Source organism: Artemia franciscana, chromosome 21 (genome assembly GCF_032884065.1).
Source record: "Artemia franciscana chromosome 21, ASM3288406v1, whole genome shotgun sequence".
NCBI classification, from domain to species: domain Eukaryota; kingdom Metazoa; phylum Arthropoda; class Branchiopoda; order Anostraca; family Artemiidae; genus Artemia; species Artemia franciscana.
The window spans coordinates 23,576,894-23,595,220 of NC_088883.1; the positions used below are offsets into that span (position 1 = coordinate 23,576,894).

At 36.0% G+C, this 18,327-nt stretch overlaps 1 long non-coding RNA gene across 1 annotated transcript; it reads right to left on the reverse strand.

The window, feature by feature from the left end:
* Positions 1-5,886: 5,886 nt before the first annotated feature.
* Positions 5,887-16,980, reverse strand: LOC136040890 (uncharacterized). The gene is made up of 3 exons (XR_010620907.1): positions 16,825-16,980; positions 14,315-14,471; positions 5,887-8,165 (listed from the first exon to the last, which is right to left on the reverse strand). It is a non-coding gene; the product is annotated as an uncharacterized LOC136040890 (long non-coding RNA).
* Positions 16,981-18,327: the final 1,347 nt, after the last annotated feature.

Genomic DNA, 18,327 nt, shown 5'->3' on the forward strand with positions numbered 1-18,327 from the left:
ATATATATATATATATATATATATATATATATATATATATATAAATACAAAAAAGTCCAGATGGCTGAAATTGTATTCCGGGGTCAAAAGCAAATAAGAGAGCGAAGAGTTCTACAATAGGTAAGCTTTTTGAATCGTGGTTAAAATACCTTTTTGAATGCTTGGATGCTGGTCTTAATAAGGAGGCTTCAAAAAAGCAATAGTCTCTGACCATAAAAAGACTTTGAGACAAGTTTACTCAGGCCTATTTGTCATAGGTCACAAGATTTATATATATATAAAAATAAATACAAAAAAGTCTCAATGGTTGAGATGGTATTCCGGGGTCAAAAGCGAATAACAGAGCGAAGGGTTCTACAATTGGTAAGCTTTTTGAATCGTGGTTAAAATACCTTTTTGAATACTTGGATGTTGGTCTTAATAAAGTACGATTCATAAAAGGAATTGTCTCTAGCCATGCTCATGCAGTATTTGATGCGATAAATAATGAGTCAAGATCAACTGGCTCCTGATTTAAACAATTTTAATTGATATACACGACCATTTGACAATATTTTGCAAACTTCTCTCTTTCAACTCTCGTTATTGGTGGGTTTCCCCAGTTGAGGTTAAGACTTTTAGATCCTGATATTAGATCCTGGCACCTAATTCTGATTGCTTTTCTAATCCAATTTCTGTTGGCCGTGGATATAGACAAGGAGGAGTTTTATCCCCTTGTATTTTTAATCTTTGGTGGAGTGTCTCCGTTTACTATCTACACGCCTTATCTCTCATATCTTATCCCCTTATCCCCTTACCCATTCGGATGACCTGCTTTCCGTTTGGCCCTAGATCGTTGGCCGACCAGGGCAATCTTTAGCCATCTGCCATCCCTCGTCCACAGAACGTGTCCTAGTTCATCCTTTCTCTCATGACCCTAGAAAGCAGGATTAAATCACACTTTCGTTCAGCTTAATGTTTGAAATACAGTTAGTTAGACGGGTACCCAAAACAATCCATAGACAATTTCTCTGGAAAGCGTCTATTAAATCCTCCTCCGTTTTTCGGAGCACCCACGCTTCAGAGCCATAATTGATCAATATAATCACTGGAACTTCCAATATTCTAAACTTCGTCCACCGATTTATCTTCCTGTACTTCCAAACTTTTATGTACCGTGCAAAATCCATGACAGATTTCAATGACTTCAATAATATGAAGATTGCAGCTTGAAATTTTAATAACGTAAAAATATAACTATCGAATTGACATTTTGTCTGACGAATTCAAACGCTTTGAACTGGACTGATTGGGACTTTCAGACACTCAGGCAGGAAGGACGAGGTGCTTAGGCAGGGAGTAGGGCTCAAGGTAAAAAGGAATCTGCTAAGTGTTATTTAGGTTGGAAAGGTATTAATAATACCTTCACTTTACTTATTGACCTTCACTTATACCCAGTTTTATAGACTTCGTCATCTTAATATCCATTTCTAAGCCTATTCTTGTACCCCTGAACTCTCAACACCTTCAAAAATTCATTCGCTTAGCGAACATTTTTATAAAGGATACCCAAATCATCGGCATAAGCTAAGTCTAGGAGAGTTTTACTCCACCATTTGATTCAGTGTTTTTCCATAGCCTTTTGTGCTCCTTAAGACAAAGTCGATCAAAATAATCCATATAGATAGAGAAAGAAAACAGCTTTGTTTTCAATTGTTAATCTAAGAGTGTTAATTTGGTCGACGCATCCTTTCTTCTTCCTAAACCCATACTATTCTTCTCTGAAAATATTATCTAAAGCATCTCTAAGTCTGAAAATTATTGTCATACTAAGTAATTTGCTTCCTACAGAAACCAACCTAATGCCTCTATAATTACCAAACTAACTCTTATCACCTTCCTTATAGAGGGGTTTTGATTTAAGTTTTCATAAAATTGCTAGGTACTTCCCCATTTTCAAAAATCATATATACAATTTTCAGTAATTTATTTCCAGCTTTACAACAAGCATATTTAAAAAACTGACTAACCACACTATCAGCACCAGGGGTTTTATTACTTTTTAATCCTTTTAGCACTAGTATTAATTTTTCCTCACAAAATAAATCTTCCTTCACTCCGGAGGTATCACAAACCTTTTCATTCTCTCCTATATCTTTCCTTGTAGCTCTGTCACGACTTAAGACTTTTTCGAAAGTTCTGCCCATCTCTCCTTAACTCTCTCCTCATCAATGATTGTGGAGCCGCTCCTACCTTCAACTAGGACAAGTCCAGATTGACTGTTACCTCTAAATTTTTTATACAATATTTTACTGTTATGCTGTCAGGCTGATCTTGCAGATCTTCAGCAATTTGATCTATGGCCTCTACTTCGCTGCTCCTTCATTCATATATTTATGTTTTAACCCCTTTCTACAAATTCTTCTTATTTTCATATGATCTATCATGCAAATATTTTTTGTCAAATTCCCCCCTTCTCTCAACTAAACTTAAAGCATTGTCTCTGATATTCTTAGCAACGTTCCCAACTTTCCTTCCAAAGACTCCATCTGCGACTTCACAAACTATTCTCCTAAAATTGCTCCATTCATATTCTCCATTGCCAAATTTTAGACTCTCCACTTTAGTATTCAACTGGTCTTGAAAAGTCTCTCTAAAACCCTCATGGTGGAGTCTACCAACGTCACAACTTCCCGGAAGGTTGTTACCCTTCCTAAATTTCAGCTTTAAATTTTCCCTAAACGCTACTAGATGGTGATCTTTGTTTTTCAGATCAATTAAATTAGAAAAAAAAGTTTTTTAACGGGAAGAAAGGAGCGACATTAAAACTTAATACGAACAGAAATTACTTCGTATATGAAAGGGCTGCTTCCTCATCAACGCCCCACTCTTTACGCTAAAGTTTGACTCTTTCTCTTAATTCTACTTTTTCAAACAGTAAAAAAACTTTAGCGTAAAGAGCGGGGCGTTGATGAGGAAGCAGCCCCTTTCATATACGAAGTAATTTCTGTTCGTTTTAAGTTTTAATGTCGCTCCTTACTTCCCGTTAAAAAAACTTGTTTTTTTAATTTAATTTCTGAACGTTTTTGAATCCATGCATGTCTTGATTTTAGCTCTCCGCAGAGGAATAATTAAAACGAAATTTGTATATTTTTTTTTTTTTTGGCTAAATGGCTTTCTCATAATTTTTAATCGAATTATTTTGAGAAAAAGAAGAGCGAGGGAGGAAGCCTAGTTGCCCTCCGATTTTTTGGTTACTTAAAAAGGCAACTAGAACTTTTAATTTTAGCTAAAGAACTTTTGTAAGAACTTACTAGTTTTGTAAGAACTAGCTAAAGAACTCTTAAGCTTACATAAAGAACTTTTGTATTCTCATGTTCTTATTACGTATATGAGGGGTTTTGCCCCCTCGTCAGTACCTCGCTCTTTACACTAAAGCTTAAATTTTGTCCCAATTCATTAAGAATGACCCCTGAATCACAAAAGCCATAGAATAAATAGTTGAGATTACTAAAAATACTTTAGCGTAAAGAGCGAGGTAGTAGGAGGAGGTGAACCCCTCATATGGGTAATAATTTCTGTTTGTTTTAAGTTTTAATGCTGCTCCTTACTTCCCGCTGAAAAAAAAACTTTCTCATAATTATTTTTTCATTGTTTTTTTTTTTTAAATAATGCTAGTAAATCCTGCGCTCCCTTCAGGAAAATTTTATTCCCCCATGTCAAAATCCTCAATGTAAAGTTCCCTCAGCATATCCCCCTCTTCTCAACCCCTCCCCCAGCCAAAAAATCCCCCTGAAAACGCCTGTACACTTCCAAATAACCATTACTATATGTAAGCACTGGTCAAAGTTTGTAACTTGTTACCCCTCCCACGGCGACTGTGGGGGATTAATTCGTCCCCAAAGACATAGTTATAAGGTTTTTCGACTACGCTGAATAAAATGACTATCTCAAAATTTTGATCCGTTGACTTTGGGAATACAATTAGCGTGGGAGGGGGCCTAGGTGCCCTCCAATTTTTTTGGTCACTTAAAAAGGGCACTAGAGCTTTTCATTTCCGTTAGAACGAGCCCTCTCGCAGCATTCTAGGACAAATGGGTCCATACGATCACCCCTCGAAAAACAAAACAAACAAATAAACACGCATCCTCGATCTGCCTTCTGGCAAAAATACAAAATTCCACATTTTTGTAGATAGGAGCTTGAAACTTCTACATTAGGGTTCTTTGATACGCTGAATCTGATGATGTGACCTTCGTAATGATTCTATGACTTTTAGGGGGTGTTTCCCCCTATTTTCTAAAATGACGCAAAATTTCTCAGGCTCGTAACTTTTGATGGGTAAGACTAAACTTGATGAAACTTATATATTTAAAATCAGCATTAAAATACGATTCTTTTGGATTAAGACTCCATTTTTTAGAGTTTTGGTTGCTATCGAGCCGGGTCGCTCCTTACTACTGCTCGTTTCTCACGAACTGTTTGATAAAAGTTTTCGGTTTACCATAACATAATCGATAAGGCTAACCGTCTTATCCTTATGTTAACACCATGTTAACTTATGGGTGATTTAAAGACCCAGTACTGTATTGGTGTTATAACTAGATTTCTATTCCTACAATTATGCAACAGATCTATACTCGTTATTATTTTCTTTTCCTACATTAAATTTGCCTAGGCTATGATACCATGTTCCTGTAGCTAAAATTAAAATTCATCTGAGTCATTACTATTCCCATCAGTCGGTTCTACGGGCCATATACTAGTATGATTGATACCTAACACTTTTTAGTCGTAAAATGAGCAACTAGCATTCTATTATTAATACCTTCCGAACCTAAATAACACTTAGCAGATTCCTTATTTATCATGAGCCCTGCTCCCTGCCTACGCACCCCGTCCTTCCCGCCTGAGTTTCTGAAACTCATAATAAGTCCAGTTCAAAGCGTTTGAATTCGCCAGGGAAAATGTCAATTCGATAGTTATATTTTTACGTTGTTAAAATTTCAAGCTCCAATTTTCATATTATTTAAGTTATTGAAATTATCATGGCCTCAGGAAAAGCAATAGTCCCAGAACCAGTGCTGAACAAGGACTAACACATTGTCTAAAGTCTATACGAAGCACTTAACCCGGCTTAAAACCGGACAGCAGGAGGTCCCTCGGACCTCCAGTTGAATACCGGAGGATTTGTGCAATCCTAGGCCCATCATGGTCACATCATGGTTTTCCATTCTTGGCGATGCTCTTCTATCGACAAGAGTCGGAATTCTGCACATAAAGTATCAAGCCTATTACCTCCTACTCGTTATATATCCATGCCTACAAATATTATGCTACTACGGGGAGGCAACTCATAGTAGATAAATTAGCTAGGAAGAGATCTTCAGCCTGAAAATACCCACCAAAAAAGACCAAGCTGGGAAAAATTGTAGCGGAGGCAATGAATCGGATTAATTATACTTTATATCGTCGTTTTAAAGCTAGCCTGATTCAAAATTATAATTCCCTATCTAGTAAGCTTAACTCCCTGACTATTAAGAAAGAGGCCTTTCTTTTAGCGTTAAAAAATGTCAATATTTTCCCATCAATGGTAATAACTGAGCTGAACTAATTTGTGACAGGAGTATTTCACTACCGTTTTCTGATACCGTTGTTTTTCTGAGGTTGCTTTATTGCAGCTTCGAAGGTATCTATCATCCCGATGTTTTAGGTTCTCTTTTTAATACAGTTGCCCTCCCAAAGGGTCTATGTTCTTCACTTATTTTTCAAGATTTTAAAATCTGCGATTTGTCTCCAAATCGCGGTTGCTATTTTAAATATTGTAAATTTTTCTTGTTTTTCAAATTTGCTTTAGGAGCATAGAATTAGTTTTGAGATTTAAAATCAAAGAGCCGCTAGAGTTAGCTATGATTAAGAAAGATATTTCATCGTGAGTATGAAAATATCATCCTTATACATAATATTTTACTTTTCAGAATTTAAATAAAATTTGGCGATTTTTTTTGTACGCCTTTTATGCAGTAATGGTTTTAATCCTATTGTAAATCGTTGGTTCGTTTCAAGTCTTTTTGCAATTTCATTTTGTGTTTTATATACCTCTCGGATTTGAGGAGAACCAATAAATGTAAAAAAGACGGCAAACAAGTGGAGGGAACATCCAAAACATACAAAAAACCTGTAAAAGTAATAAAATAAAAAAATAATAATCGCCATGTTTTATTAATTTTTCGGTAATTTAGGACTAAAGTTTACTCATATCGCGAGGTAAAGCACGAAAAGGAAGACAAGAGTTGAATTGGGCAGAGAAAAGGCTTGAGGCGGGCAGAATATGGATGGTGTGACACTTTTGGAGAAAATACTTTCTGTGCGATGAATTATCATTGCACTTTTTTTAAACGGAGGCACAACGTAACTCTCCTGCACTCAAGCGTTTCTTTCCCTAGCTTTTTGAGAAGAAGAAAACACGGAGCTTTAACTTCTTAGAAAATTATATTCAGGGTTCTTAGTAACAGCCATTCTGGAAGTTTTTAGAATACAAGTTGTATTTTTTTTTTAGATTTTCTAAGTTTTTTTTTCTCTTTCTTTCTCCCGTGTTTTTACTTTGCCGCTTTTATTAAATGTGTTTTATTTAAAAAAAAACAGTTTTTTCTTCTTTAAAGTTTTTTCCCCTTTTCACTGAGAAAGGGTTCCGGATGTGGAGCTGAAATATTCACATTTTTTCAACTAACGTATATTTGTTTTTTTTTCTATTTCTTTCTTTTTTGCTCCACTGCGGTATTTAAACTAAAACCCATTTTTCACGACAAAAAATTTCTTTCATTTGATTAAATTGGCATACAGAAACATTTATCGTTATGTAATCTCTATCCAAACCCCTACCTGACGACTGGTCATGGTGTCGTCACTAACAAAAATTTCTGGCACATTTCAGTGCATTTACTTGTATTCGCAACTTTCCTGCCACTTCTTAGAAGTATAAGCCCGAGAAAAGGGATTTTAGCCGAGAAAAAAGAGCTAAACAGCGTTACTTGCTTTTCGGTTGATTTTAGTGTTTTTGAGACACAAAAGATTACAATTACAAAGAATCTTGTATGGTCCTATTGTGCTAAGAAAAAGGTATAATTCACCTCAAAGCGTTGGCAACGCTGGTGTAAGACAGAAAAAAATTTGATCAATATCTCAACATGCCTCGTACAGAGTCAAGTAATATGCGACCTTTGGACAAATTCTTCACCACATGAAATAAAAGTTTACTAAAAGAAACGTCATTTAATAGAAGTAAGCTATGGATAAAATAGAAATGAGTCTGTGTAGATTATGTATATACAAATTCCCGCGTAGCACCTGAATTTAGAGGGTCAAGACAGGCGGAAAACATCTAGTTCTGCTGCAATAGAAAGCAAAGAACAGACAAAGAAGGAGGACAATTACCTTCATATTACGAACTGCCCTAAAATATTTTTTTTTATACGACAAAAAGTGGATGGAATATTATTATTACTACAACTATTACTAACAACAACTCACAGCAGTGCCAAGACGTGCGAAACAAACACAGCTACACACGCTCCTCCCACCCAAGCCGAGAACAACCTGCTTTCTGTTTAGCCCTAGACGGTTGGCCGAAAATTGTTTTGAATACAAAATTATAGATATTTCAAAGTTACCCGGAAATATATATAAAACGGGATTGGATCGAAACCAAAAGAAGGACAATGGAATCATCATTGCCGAAAACTCCATAGAGACAACTTGTGACCCCCCACCTTGAACAACCAGGAAAATCACTTTTTTGTATAACTAGTACTGTTGTATCCTCTTTTTTTCGTTTTTTATTATTCACTGCAACCGGGGCACTGGAAGAACATAGAGAGCTATTTAAAAGCTCGTTTGAAAGGCAGTTACAATATCTATTGCCCTTTTAGGTAACAAATTACCTTGAGGAAACTAGACTTATTTCCAGCTACTCCCCCTCCAGTCCCATCTATGTAGAAAGCATACAATTCTAATCGCAAGTTAAAGCACCGAAACGATAAAAAGAGCAATAAATTACCTTCAGAAGTTTTATTCGGCAGAGAGCATACCTCTTTCCAGTAGGATAGACATGCATAAGCATAGAAGACACACATTCCACTTAGGGAGAATAGAAAATACAAAAAAAAAAAAATGATGATTCTTTGCTCCTGAAAAATATAAAAAAACATGATAAGTACTACAAACGAACTAAAACTTTAAGTTTCCGAATATATTGGGTGCTGGTACTCACTGAATAAACAGGTCCAAGTCTGTCTTTCTTAGGGCATTTTTTTTTTAATTGGATGTCCAACAGGGGGGGGGGGGGTCGAAGAAGGCAATATCTCCTTTCTTCTACCTAATTTATCTCTTCTGTAAGTTATAACGTTCTAATTTACCTCCAAAACTCCCTTCATTTGAACGGTATTTAATGAGGGAATATCTTTTTTATATTGCAGAAAGCTTTCGAGTAATATACATATAAGAGCAAACCACTGTCCACAGTATCCAAAAGTTTAAAAATGTGTTAAAAAAGAACTATCTAGTCAAACAAAATTTCCATTTCTAGTTGATTCAGGTAAGGTGACTAATATTTCAATTAGTTCTAAAAGAAAAAAAATATTTTGATGAAACAAGATTTCTTGGTGTTTCCCAAAAATAGTGAGAAATCATTCGAGAATGGCATCGGATCGAAACAAAATGCACCATTGGAATTCCCATTACCGGAAACTTCATACAGGAAACCTAGACCCCCCCCCCACCTTGATCAACAAGGAAAATCACTTTTTTTGCATTGGTAGCCTTTAAGCAAGCGATGCTTCCAGTGCAGTTGCACTATTACGACTGCCTTAATCTTTCATAAGGCATCTAATAAGACAGATTTCGCCTGTTTTTTCACAGTTTCCAAGCTAATAAAATATAACCTTCATACAACTTCAGTTTTTATAATAATATAATTTGGACTATATATTTTACCATTACGGGGGGTGGGGGTAAAGCATTTTGACAGCGCCATTTAACCTAACGTAAAATTAACGTCACAAAAAAAACAAAAAAAAACAACTTATAAACATACTGATGCCAAGAGAGCAATGATGCAAGTGTTGTATTTACCCCTTCACTATGAAAAATTTTCAGTTGGATGCCTTAGAAAATCCAAACTATTAAAAATGGAAATATAACAACACACATACACCAAAATGACCATATTCATTCTAAAAGCAGTATGACAAGAGAAAAAATTGACGAAAAAGTGCGTCATTTTCATTAAAACACAAAATAAAATTAAGCATCAAGACTGGATAGCTGATGATGTACAGGACAATGCATTCCCTCATATTTAGGGTAATTTCTGTTCGTTTTTGGCTTTAACGTTGCTCTTTACTTTCTTGCGGAAAAAGTGATAGTACAAGGTTTTCATAAGGGCGTACCTGCAACATCTCAGGTGTGACTAAGGGTATTAAGTTTAAACTTCTTTGGGATGTTGAGCTAAATCAAAAGACACTTCCTATATCCAGGTTGCCAAAAACATGTTTCTGCAATATATTGACACGACTAAGGGTATTAAGCCAAAACTTCAGAGAATGTTGAAGGGGCGTTGAACTAAATCAAAAGACACTCTGTATCCAGGTTGTAAAAAGGATGCATCTGCAATGCCCCAAGTACGGCTAAGGGTATCAGACACCATGTTATAGCATAGCCTATTGTAAAGGCCATAACACTTCATATGGAAGGGTGGTGGAATAAACCTCAGAGGGGGCTCATTCAACTGGAAATCAGAAGTTCTAATGGCCTTTTTGAGAATGAAAAGTTATTGGAGCAGAACTGCCTCCCCATAACCTCTTTTCTCCAAATACATCTGATCAAAATTTTTAGACAGCAATTTCGTTCAACATAGTTCAAAGGTCAGATAACAAAAACTTGGGGTCAACACAACCCGACAGAGCTCTGGGGCAAATGTTATAAGTTATGTCCCAGGAGCATTAAAGGTTTATATAGTAGGGTGGTCGTATAAACTTGGACTGGGCTCATTTGAATGAAAATTGAAAGTTTTAGTTCCCTTTTAAGACTCTAAATCGACTGGAGAGCAATTCAACCACCACACGCCCTATTTCTACCAAATGCTTCCGATCAAAATTTTGAGAAAGCCATTTAGTTCAAAATAGTCCTAAGATCAGATAACAATAAATTTTGCGAAAGAAACAACCTCCAAAGCCCGTGGGCAAGTACTGCAATTTATGCCGGGGCACACACAATTTTTAAGTAAGGAGTGCTCACATGAACTTCGGGGGGGGGGCTATTTTATTAGAAACTGAAAGTTCTAGTTCCCTTTTTAAGAGTAAAAAGCAATCAAACGACAACTAGCACCCCCCCCCCTCATAGACCCTCTCTTCCTTAAATGCATCTAGTCAACTTTTTCAGAAAGCTAGTTTGTTCAAATTGACCAAAGATCATATAGCAAAAACTCCGGGGTCAACACAGTCGTCCCAGAGCCTGGGGGTAGGTGTTGTAAGTTACTGTATGCCCTCGGGCATATAAGATTTTTGTAAAAGGGGTTGTCGTATAAACTTCAGAGGGGGCTCATTTGATTGGAAATTGAGAGTTCCAGTTCCAATTACAAAAGTCAAAAATGATAGGAGGGCAACTAGCCCCCTTCCACCCCTTATTTTCTACAGATACATCCGATCAAAATTTGAAATAGCAATTTTGGTCAAAATAGCCCAGGTGTCATGTAACAACTCCGGGGTTGACACAGCCCCCCAGAGCCAGGCAGAAAGAGTTGTAATTATGTCCCGGGGGCATAAAAAGTTTTCATTGGTGTTTCCCAAAAATAGTGAGAAATCCCTCGAGAATGGCATCGGATCGAAACAAAATGCACCATTGGAATTCCCATTGCCGAAAACTTCATACAGGAAACTTAGACCCCCCCCCACCTTGATCAACAAGGAAAATCACTTTTTTTGCATTGGTAGCCCTGATGTATACACTTTTTTATTGCTTAAATGGTACTTCCAGTACAGTTGCACTATTACGACTGCCTTGATCTTTCATAAGGCATCTAATAAAACAGATTTCACCTGTTTTTTCACAGTTTCAAAGCTAATAAAATATAACTTTCATACAACTTCAATTTTTATAATAATATAATTTGGACTATATATTTTACCATTACGGGGGGTGGGGGTAAAGCATTTGGAGAGCGCCATTTAACCTAACGTAAAATTAACGACGTCAAAAAAAAAACAAAAAAAAAACAGAAAAAAAAGAAAAAAAAACTTATAAACATACTGATGCCAAGAGAGCAATGATGCAAGTGTTGTATTTACCCCGCTCATTCAACTGGAAATCAGAAGTTCTAATGGCCTTTTTGAGAATAAAAAGTGATTGGAGCTGAACTGCCTCCCCATAACCTCTTTTCTCCAAATACATCTGATCAAAATTTTTAGACAGCAATTTTGTTCAACATAGTTGAAAGATCTGATAACACAAATTTGGGGTTAACACAACCCAACAGAGCTCTGGGGCAAATGTTGTAAGTTATGTCCCGTTAGTATTAAATTTTTTTATAGTAGGGTGGTCGTATAAACTTCGGACTGGGCTCATTTGAATGAAAATTGAAAGTTTTAGTTCCCTTTTAAGACTCTAAATCGACTGGAGAGCAATTCAACCACCACACGCCCTATTTTTACCAATTGCTTCCGATAAAAACTTTGAGAAAGCCATTTTGTTCAAAATAGTCCTAAGATGAGATAACAAAAACTTTTACGAACGAAACAGCCCCCAAAGCCCGTGGGTAAGTGCTGCAATTTATGCGGGGGCACACAAAATTTTTAAGTAAGGAGTGCTCACATGAACTTCTGGGGGGGTTTATTTGAAACTGAAAGTTCTAGTTCCCTTTTTAAAAGTAAAAAGCAATCACAGGACAACTAGCACCCCCCCCCCCTCATAGACCCTCTCTTCCTTAAATGCATCTAGTCATCTTTTTCAGGAAGCTAGTTTGTTCAAATTGACCAAAGATCATATAGCAAAAACTCCGGGGTCAACACAGTCCTCCCAGAGCCTGGGGGTAGGTGTTGTAAGTTACTGTATGCCCTCGGGCATATAAGATTTTTGTAAAAGGGGTTGTCGTATAAACTTCAGAGGGGGCTCATTTGATTGGAAATTGAGGAGTCCATTTCCAATTACAAAAGTCAAAAATGATAGGAAGGCAACTAGCCCCCTTCCACCCCTTATTTTCTACAGATACATCCGATCAAAATTTGAAATAGCAATATTGGTTAAAATAGCCCAGGTGTCATGTAACAACTCCGGGGTTGACACAGCCCCCCAGAGCAGGCAGAAAGAGTTGTAATTATGTCCCGAGGGCATACAAAGTTGTCATGGAAAAGTTGGCCGTAAAAACTACGGAAAGGGGCTGATTTGATTGGAAGTTGAAAGTTCTATATCCCTTTTACAGATTCTAGAATGATCAGAGAGCAACTAGCTCCCCCAACTTCCTCTTTTCCCAAAATGCATCCGATCAAAATTTTGAGATAGCCATTTTGTTCAAACATTCCGAAGACCATATAACAATGCCTTTGAGTTGACACAATCCCAAGAGTCCGTGGACAAGGGTTTTAAGTTACACCTCAGGGTCGTATCATGTTTTTATGGAAGGGGGGTCGTAAAAATTTGTAAGGAGGCTTATTTGATTTAAAATTGAATGTTCTAGATCCTTTTTAAGAGTCAAAAGTGATCAGAGAACAGATCAGAGACAGAACCTAATACCTTCTTTTTCCAAAATGCATGCAATCAAAATTTTGTGATAGCCATTTTGTTCAAACTTATCCTAACATCATCTAATAATACCTACGGGGTTGACAAAACCCCGCAGGGGCCAGGGAGTATGGTTTCTTTGGTTCTGCTGTTCCAAAGATCGCCCAAAAAACTCTGTCGATATTCTGACGTCAAGTTGCAGAAAATCTGAGTCTGTAGCTTTTAGGGCTCATACCAGCTGGGTTCTCGAGCAGTCATATTTGGGGCAGGATAGACTCAAATGTTTTACTGACTGTTCAGAGTATTTATCTGCAGTCTGAATAAGAGATAATTGAAACTGATTCGCGCTCAGTTCCAGTCTAACTTGAATTTTGGGGGCTGTCATTCTTAGCATGCTGCCTGAAGACAATGCTCCAAATTGAACAGACGATGCTACTTACATCAATGCCGGTGCACAACTTATGGTGCAGGTGTCCGTTAGGGTCTTGTTTCTTCAACCCAGATAAATCAAAGGTGGCTACATCAATCGTAGGAAAAACATACTACGCTATAGCCAATAGCATTGAAAACTATATTTTAGCCTGTCTAGACAAGTTGTGCAAGTGGAAACAAGTTTCCAAAAAAGGCCGTGAGCCACAGACCACCTTGAATGCAAAGCATTCAAGACAGACTACAATAAAACAACAAATACAGGAAGTACTCCATAGGCAAGGGGCGCTAATCCCTTTTGCTCCTTTCTCTTTAAAATTTTATTTTACCAGTCATTAATCAACATGTAGTAAGAACACTCTGGCCAGTTCTTGTTTCAAGAGTTTTTGAAAAGTGAAAAATGTGGCTTTTTCCATTCAAAAGTGACCTGGTAGAAAAAAGTGATAAAAAAGGAACCCTGTACGATCCCTGATAAATAAACAACACTTTTATATATAGAAAAGAAAGTTCCCCAGTAACTTTCTAAGCGCGTCTTTCATGCTTTACTGAAACCATGTATATTTAGAACTTTTTTCTTCTATAAATATAGCATTAAAAATAAAAACATACCGTCAAATAATATCATCACAAATTAGACATTCAGTTCATTTAATCAATTGTTTTTAGTCATCTCGATTATGATCGTGATTTTATTTGTTTTTAATTTCGGAAATATTTTGACAAATTAAAAAACACTGTTCAAAAACATATGGTGTTTAGTAACAAGCAAATGACGCAATAACCCTTATAACGCTTAGAGGGGGGACGTAACCATACTCCTGTTTGCAGAATTGTCTATCCGTTTCAAGGTTAACTTATGATATTCAATAAAAATTTCCCGAGCATGAAAATTAAAGGGTAACAACAGCGGACCCAGGGGGTCATTTTAGGGATACATGCCCTCCCCCCAATGAGGTAGAAAGTTGCACTGGTTGCTGGGGTAGTTGCCGATGAGGGATCCAAAGTTTTGTGGGAAACTTTATAAGCTTTCTATTGAAAACAGAACAACGGAACAATAGAAAAAAAAAGTGGATTACGAATTGGTTAATTTTTATTTTAATAGAGTAAATTTTATACATATAAAAAAAAAACTTACCAATACAATTTCCAACAAATGGACAGTGGTGATCAAACCTTGCAATACATCGATTACAAACGGAGCAATGCTTTGATCTAATGGGTCTTTGAAGTAGACATGTCGTGCAAAACTTATCGAGGTCGAGACCGGTTGTTTTTGCCAGTCGAACTATTGACTAAAATGGATATTGTTAGTTTGAAAAAAAAAACATATTAAAATTTTGTTCTATGACGAAGGTTGAACGGTTAAATATGATAAGATTATTTTTTTAGATCGCTATTACAAGCTAAATTTTATAATCCCAAATAATAACCAAAATCTATTAAAAAGGCACAATAAAACAATAGCTTACAATGATTGAACATAATCCTTTCCAAAAAATTGTTTTAAAACATTCAAGAAATAAACTAGATCTTCGTATTAAAAAAAGAATATTTTCTTCAAAACAATCAAAGACAGCAGTCATTTTCTTTTATGACAGATAAACTAAGTAACTGACCTAAAACTGAGTTGACACTACGTTGTAGCCACTATTTGGATAATACTGACGGAGGGGGACAAAGAGCCACTATTTTTATTAGGAAATGAACTGAGACTGCATTAAAATCTCGTTCATATCTATTTGAAAACAATCTGTTTCATTTTTGACCATCCAAAATTATCTACTTTCGTTTTTCCTCCTTTTTTTGTATTTTGAAAATTTTCAGGGATGCTATGGCTAGGAAAAGGCTATAAAGCCTTACAATAATTTTCCAAATCAATTCCTCTTTTTTGGGAGGGGGCAGGCTCAATCCCCTAATGGAGGCAAACAAGAGCCAAAACTCTTAAGTTTTCTTATACTCCTCTTCTTAGTTGTTATTACTATTTTTCCTTCGAAAATATATAATAAAAAACAGATAAATAGCCAAAATGAATTTACAGCAAAAACAGAAGCAGTTCCTCAATTCAATGAGGGAAAACAAGAAGAAAAAAAACACTAAAATACACAAGATGGTAACTTTTATATCAGTTAATTTTTGTAGTAAAAATTCCTTCCAAAAAACAAATTTGTTGGAATTTCGAACTCCTCGAGAATTTCTGAAAGCGCTCGAAACCCCTCAAATGAAACGTCGAATCAAAATGGAAAGTGTACCATTAGAATCAATATGGTCAAAAATCGTCTAGAGATGAAATAACCTCCCAACCTTAAGCAAAAAGGAAAATCAATTTTTTGTATTTTTCAGTCATGTTTTCGTTTTTTCCCCAGGAGTAATCGTATCACACCAGTTGCCGTAGAATGTTGGGAGATTGCTCATCTGAAAGGAAATTACCATAACCAGTGCCCTTGTCAAAATGCCAGAGAATCGAAATTCTAAGACAGCCAGTCCATTTTCCATTGCTTACAACCCTGAAAAGAAGGTTTTGTTTCTCCCATCTTGACAGACGACACCCCAGTGGCGTTTTATGCCATTTCATGCCATAAAACATTAATCTTTGCCCAAACAGGATCAAAATGTTAGAGAGTGAAACTCTCAGAGACCCAATGAATTTTCCACGGTCCCCTACACAGAAGAGCTTGAACCCCTATCTTAAAAAAGTCAGCTCTGAGTAACACATGATGACCTTTTCAAATAACTGAGGACATTGTCCCACAAAAAAGAATTTTTCTTCCTCTTTGCGCAACAAAACATAAATTTTTGCCAAAAGACAGTTATAAATACAAGGAAGTGAAAATTCTAAAATAGCCAACCACCTTTTCATGGTCTAAAACTTTAAACAGGAAGTTTTGAGCCCCACACCCAGGCCCTGATCTTCAAAAACAAAGCAAAGTGGATTTTTCAGCCATTCTGTGCCACACAACGGACCAACTTTTGCTCAAATAGGGTGGTATCTTTATCAAATAGGTGGTATAAGAGCAAAGTGGTATCTATGTAATTTTTTTTTCACCAAGGCAATTCCTATGGAAGGAATTATTGTAGAAACTTCGGAGGGGGCTGATACGATTGTAAATTTAAATTTCTAGTATCTTTTTTTTCAGAACCAAAGTATTTGGAGGGCCACTCACACCTATTATTTCCTCAGGAGAAACGATAGAAATTTTGAGATAGCCGTTTCGTTCAACATTGCTAAAATGTCCAATAACGATGGCTCTGGGAACGACAGCCCCCCTCCCCATTCCTTGGGGCAAGGGATGTAAGTTATACAATTCATCATCAGCAGTTTTACTGCTGATGATGGACACTGTATATGTGTTCGAAATATCCAGTTAAAATTTTTTATATCTGTTCACTGTCAATTAAAAGGTTTCATCCCTTTTTTGAACTGTTATACTTTCGTCATGGAAAGGCAGTGTGGTCTTCGAAGTTATCTATACTACTACTACTACTACTGCTAATATAACTGATACACTTGCTACTTGTACTGCGACTACAATCTTTCCGTTAAAGAAAAAAAAATTTGATTAATTAAAAATTATTTCTAGAAAAGAGTGTTTAGGGGATATCAAGTCAAGATAAACGAAAAACTACATTGGAAAAAAAGATCGTTACTTCATATTTGTTTTCTGTTGTACTCTCAACGATTCCAGGATCTGACTTCCAACATTTCCAGAACGAATAATGAAGAAACAAGGAGAGCAGTAAAAAGGCTGACGTTGGCAGCATACCAAATGCAGGACTTACTACGACTATCATCACTATGTATATCCAAGCCTGTGATGATAAATAATCTTGAATTACTTAGATATTACTTTAACTTAATTATTTTCTAACTTGGCAGGGCTGTCAATTTTTAGTTATGCAAATTTTACCTGCTAAGTTTCCCATAGCATGTCTGTGACACATAAGGCGTTACAGAAAAGCAAGTGCATGAACTAGCATAATATTTGTGATATCCAGTGGAGCAACATACGTAGTGGCGGACCTGGACTCTCTTGCGCTTAGGGTGATTAGCATCCCCCCCCCTATATCCCCCAAATTTTTCGAGGCCCAATTTTAAAGATTTTTCTTTTATTACCAAATAATTTTCAATCTAATAATTAATTGATAATTTATTATATAAAACCTTTTTTTAATTTGTTTTTATTAGTCAATTAGTAATTTATTAATCATTTTCATTTACTAACTGTGCCCTATACTTTATTTTAGTAAAAATGAAATTTTAAACTTATAAAAAGATTATAACTGTTAGATTATTTATTTGAAATTTTGCGCCCTAAAATTTATGCACCTGGGGCAAGTACCCCTTCTCTCTCTCTCCCCTAAAACCGGCTCTGAACATATGTTTCCCTGTTTTTTCTATTAGTCGATTAAAATTTCATCTGGCCCCCAATGGATAGTATCAAAATTATTGTAAGTTTAAAGACTGTTTATGAACTAATTAATTTCGTTCAAGTTTCTCAATTACTATGCATAATAGATTATTTAAGGATACATTACCCTTCAGGACTTTGATATCACTTTAACGTAATCATTATTTGAATGGGACGCATTTTTCGCCTTTTCATATATTCGCCATACTATTCTCTTGCTTTTCTTTTTTCAATGGTCATCGATGTTTCTTTTTCCTTAAACTAAACTTTCTGTAATGAAATTTATCTCTTCTGTTCAGTTGCCGTCTCTAACCAGGAGGGGGCCAAACAGGATGGGTGCGCCCCCTATATTTCAAAATTTACCTCTTTTGGGGCATTTTCAATGAAACATTTCTTTTTAGTATTTTCAATGATTTAATTAAAAAACGCGAAAAATTTGCCCCCGCCCATACGAAATTTCAAAAATAAAGCGGTCTTCCAGAGGCCAATATGGTAAAGTCCACCCCTCCATGGACTTGAGGAGTCACCATTTTAAAGGAGTGGGCTTATTTTTATTTTATTTTGTACAACAAATTCCGTATCATACGGAACTAATTGCTTCAGGCACTAGCAGTATCTTTGAATATCCTAGGAATATCTGAATATTTCTTTACGTAAAAGCAGTATTAGAACGTTTATAATACAACAATACATAATAATACAACAATATATGAACATAGTACAACAATACAATGAAAAAGAA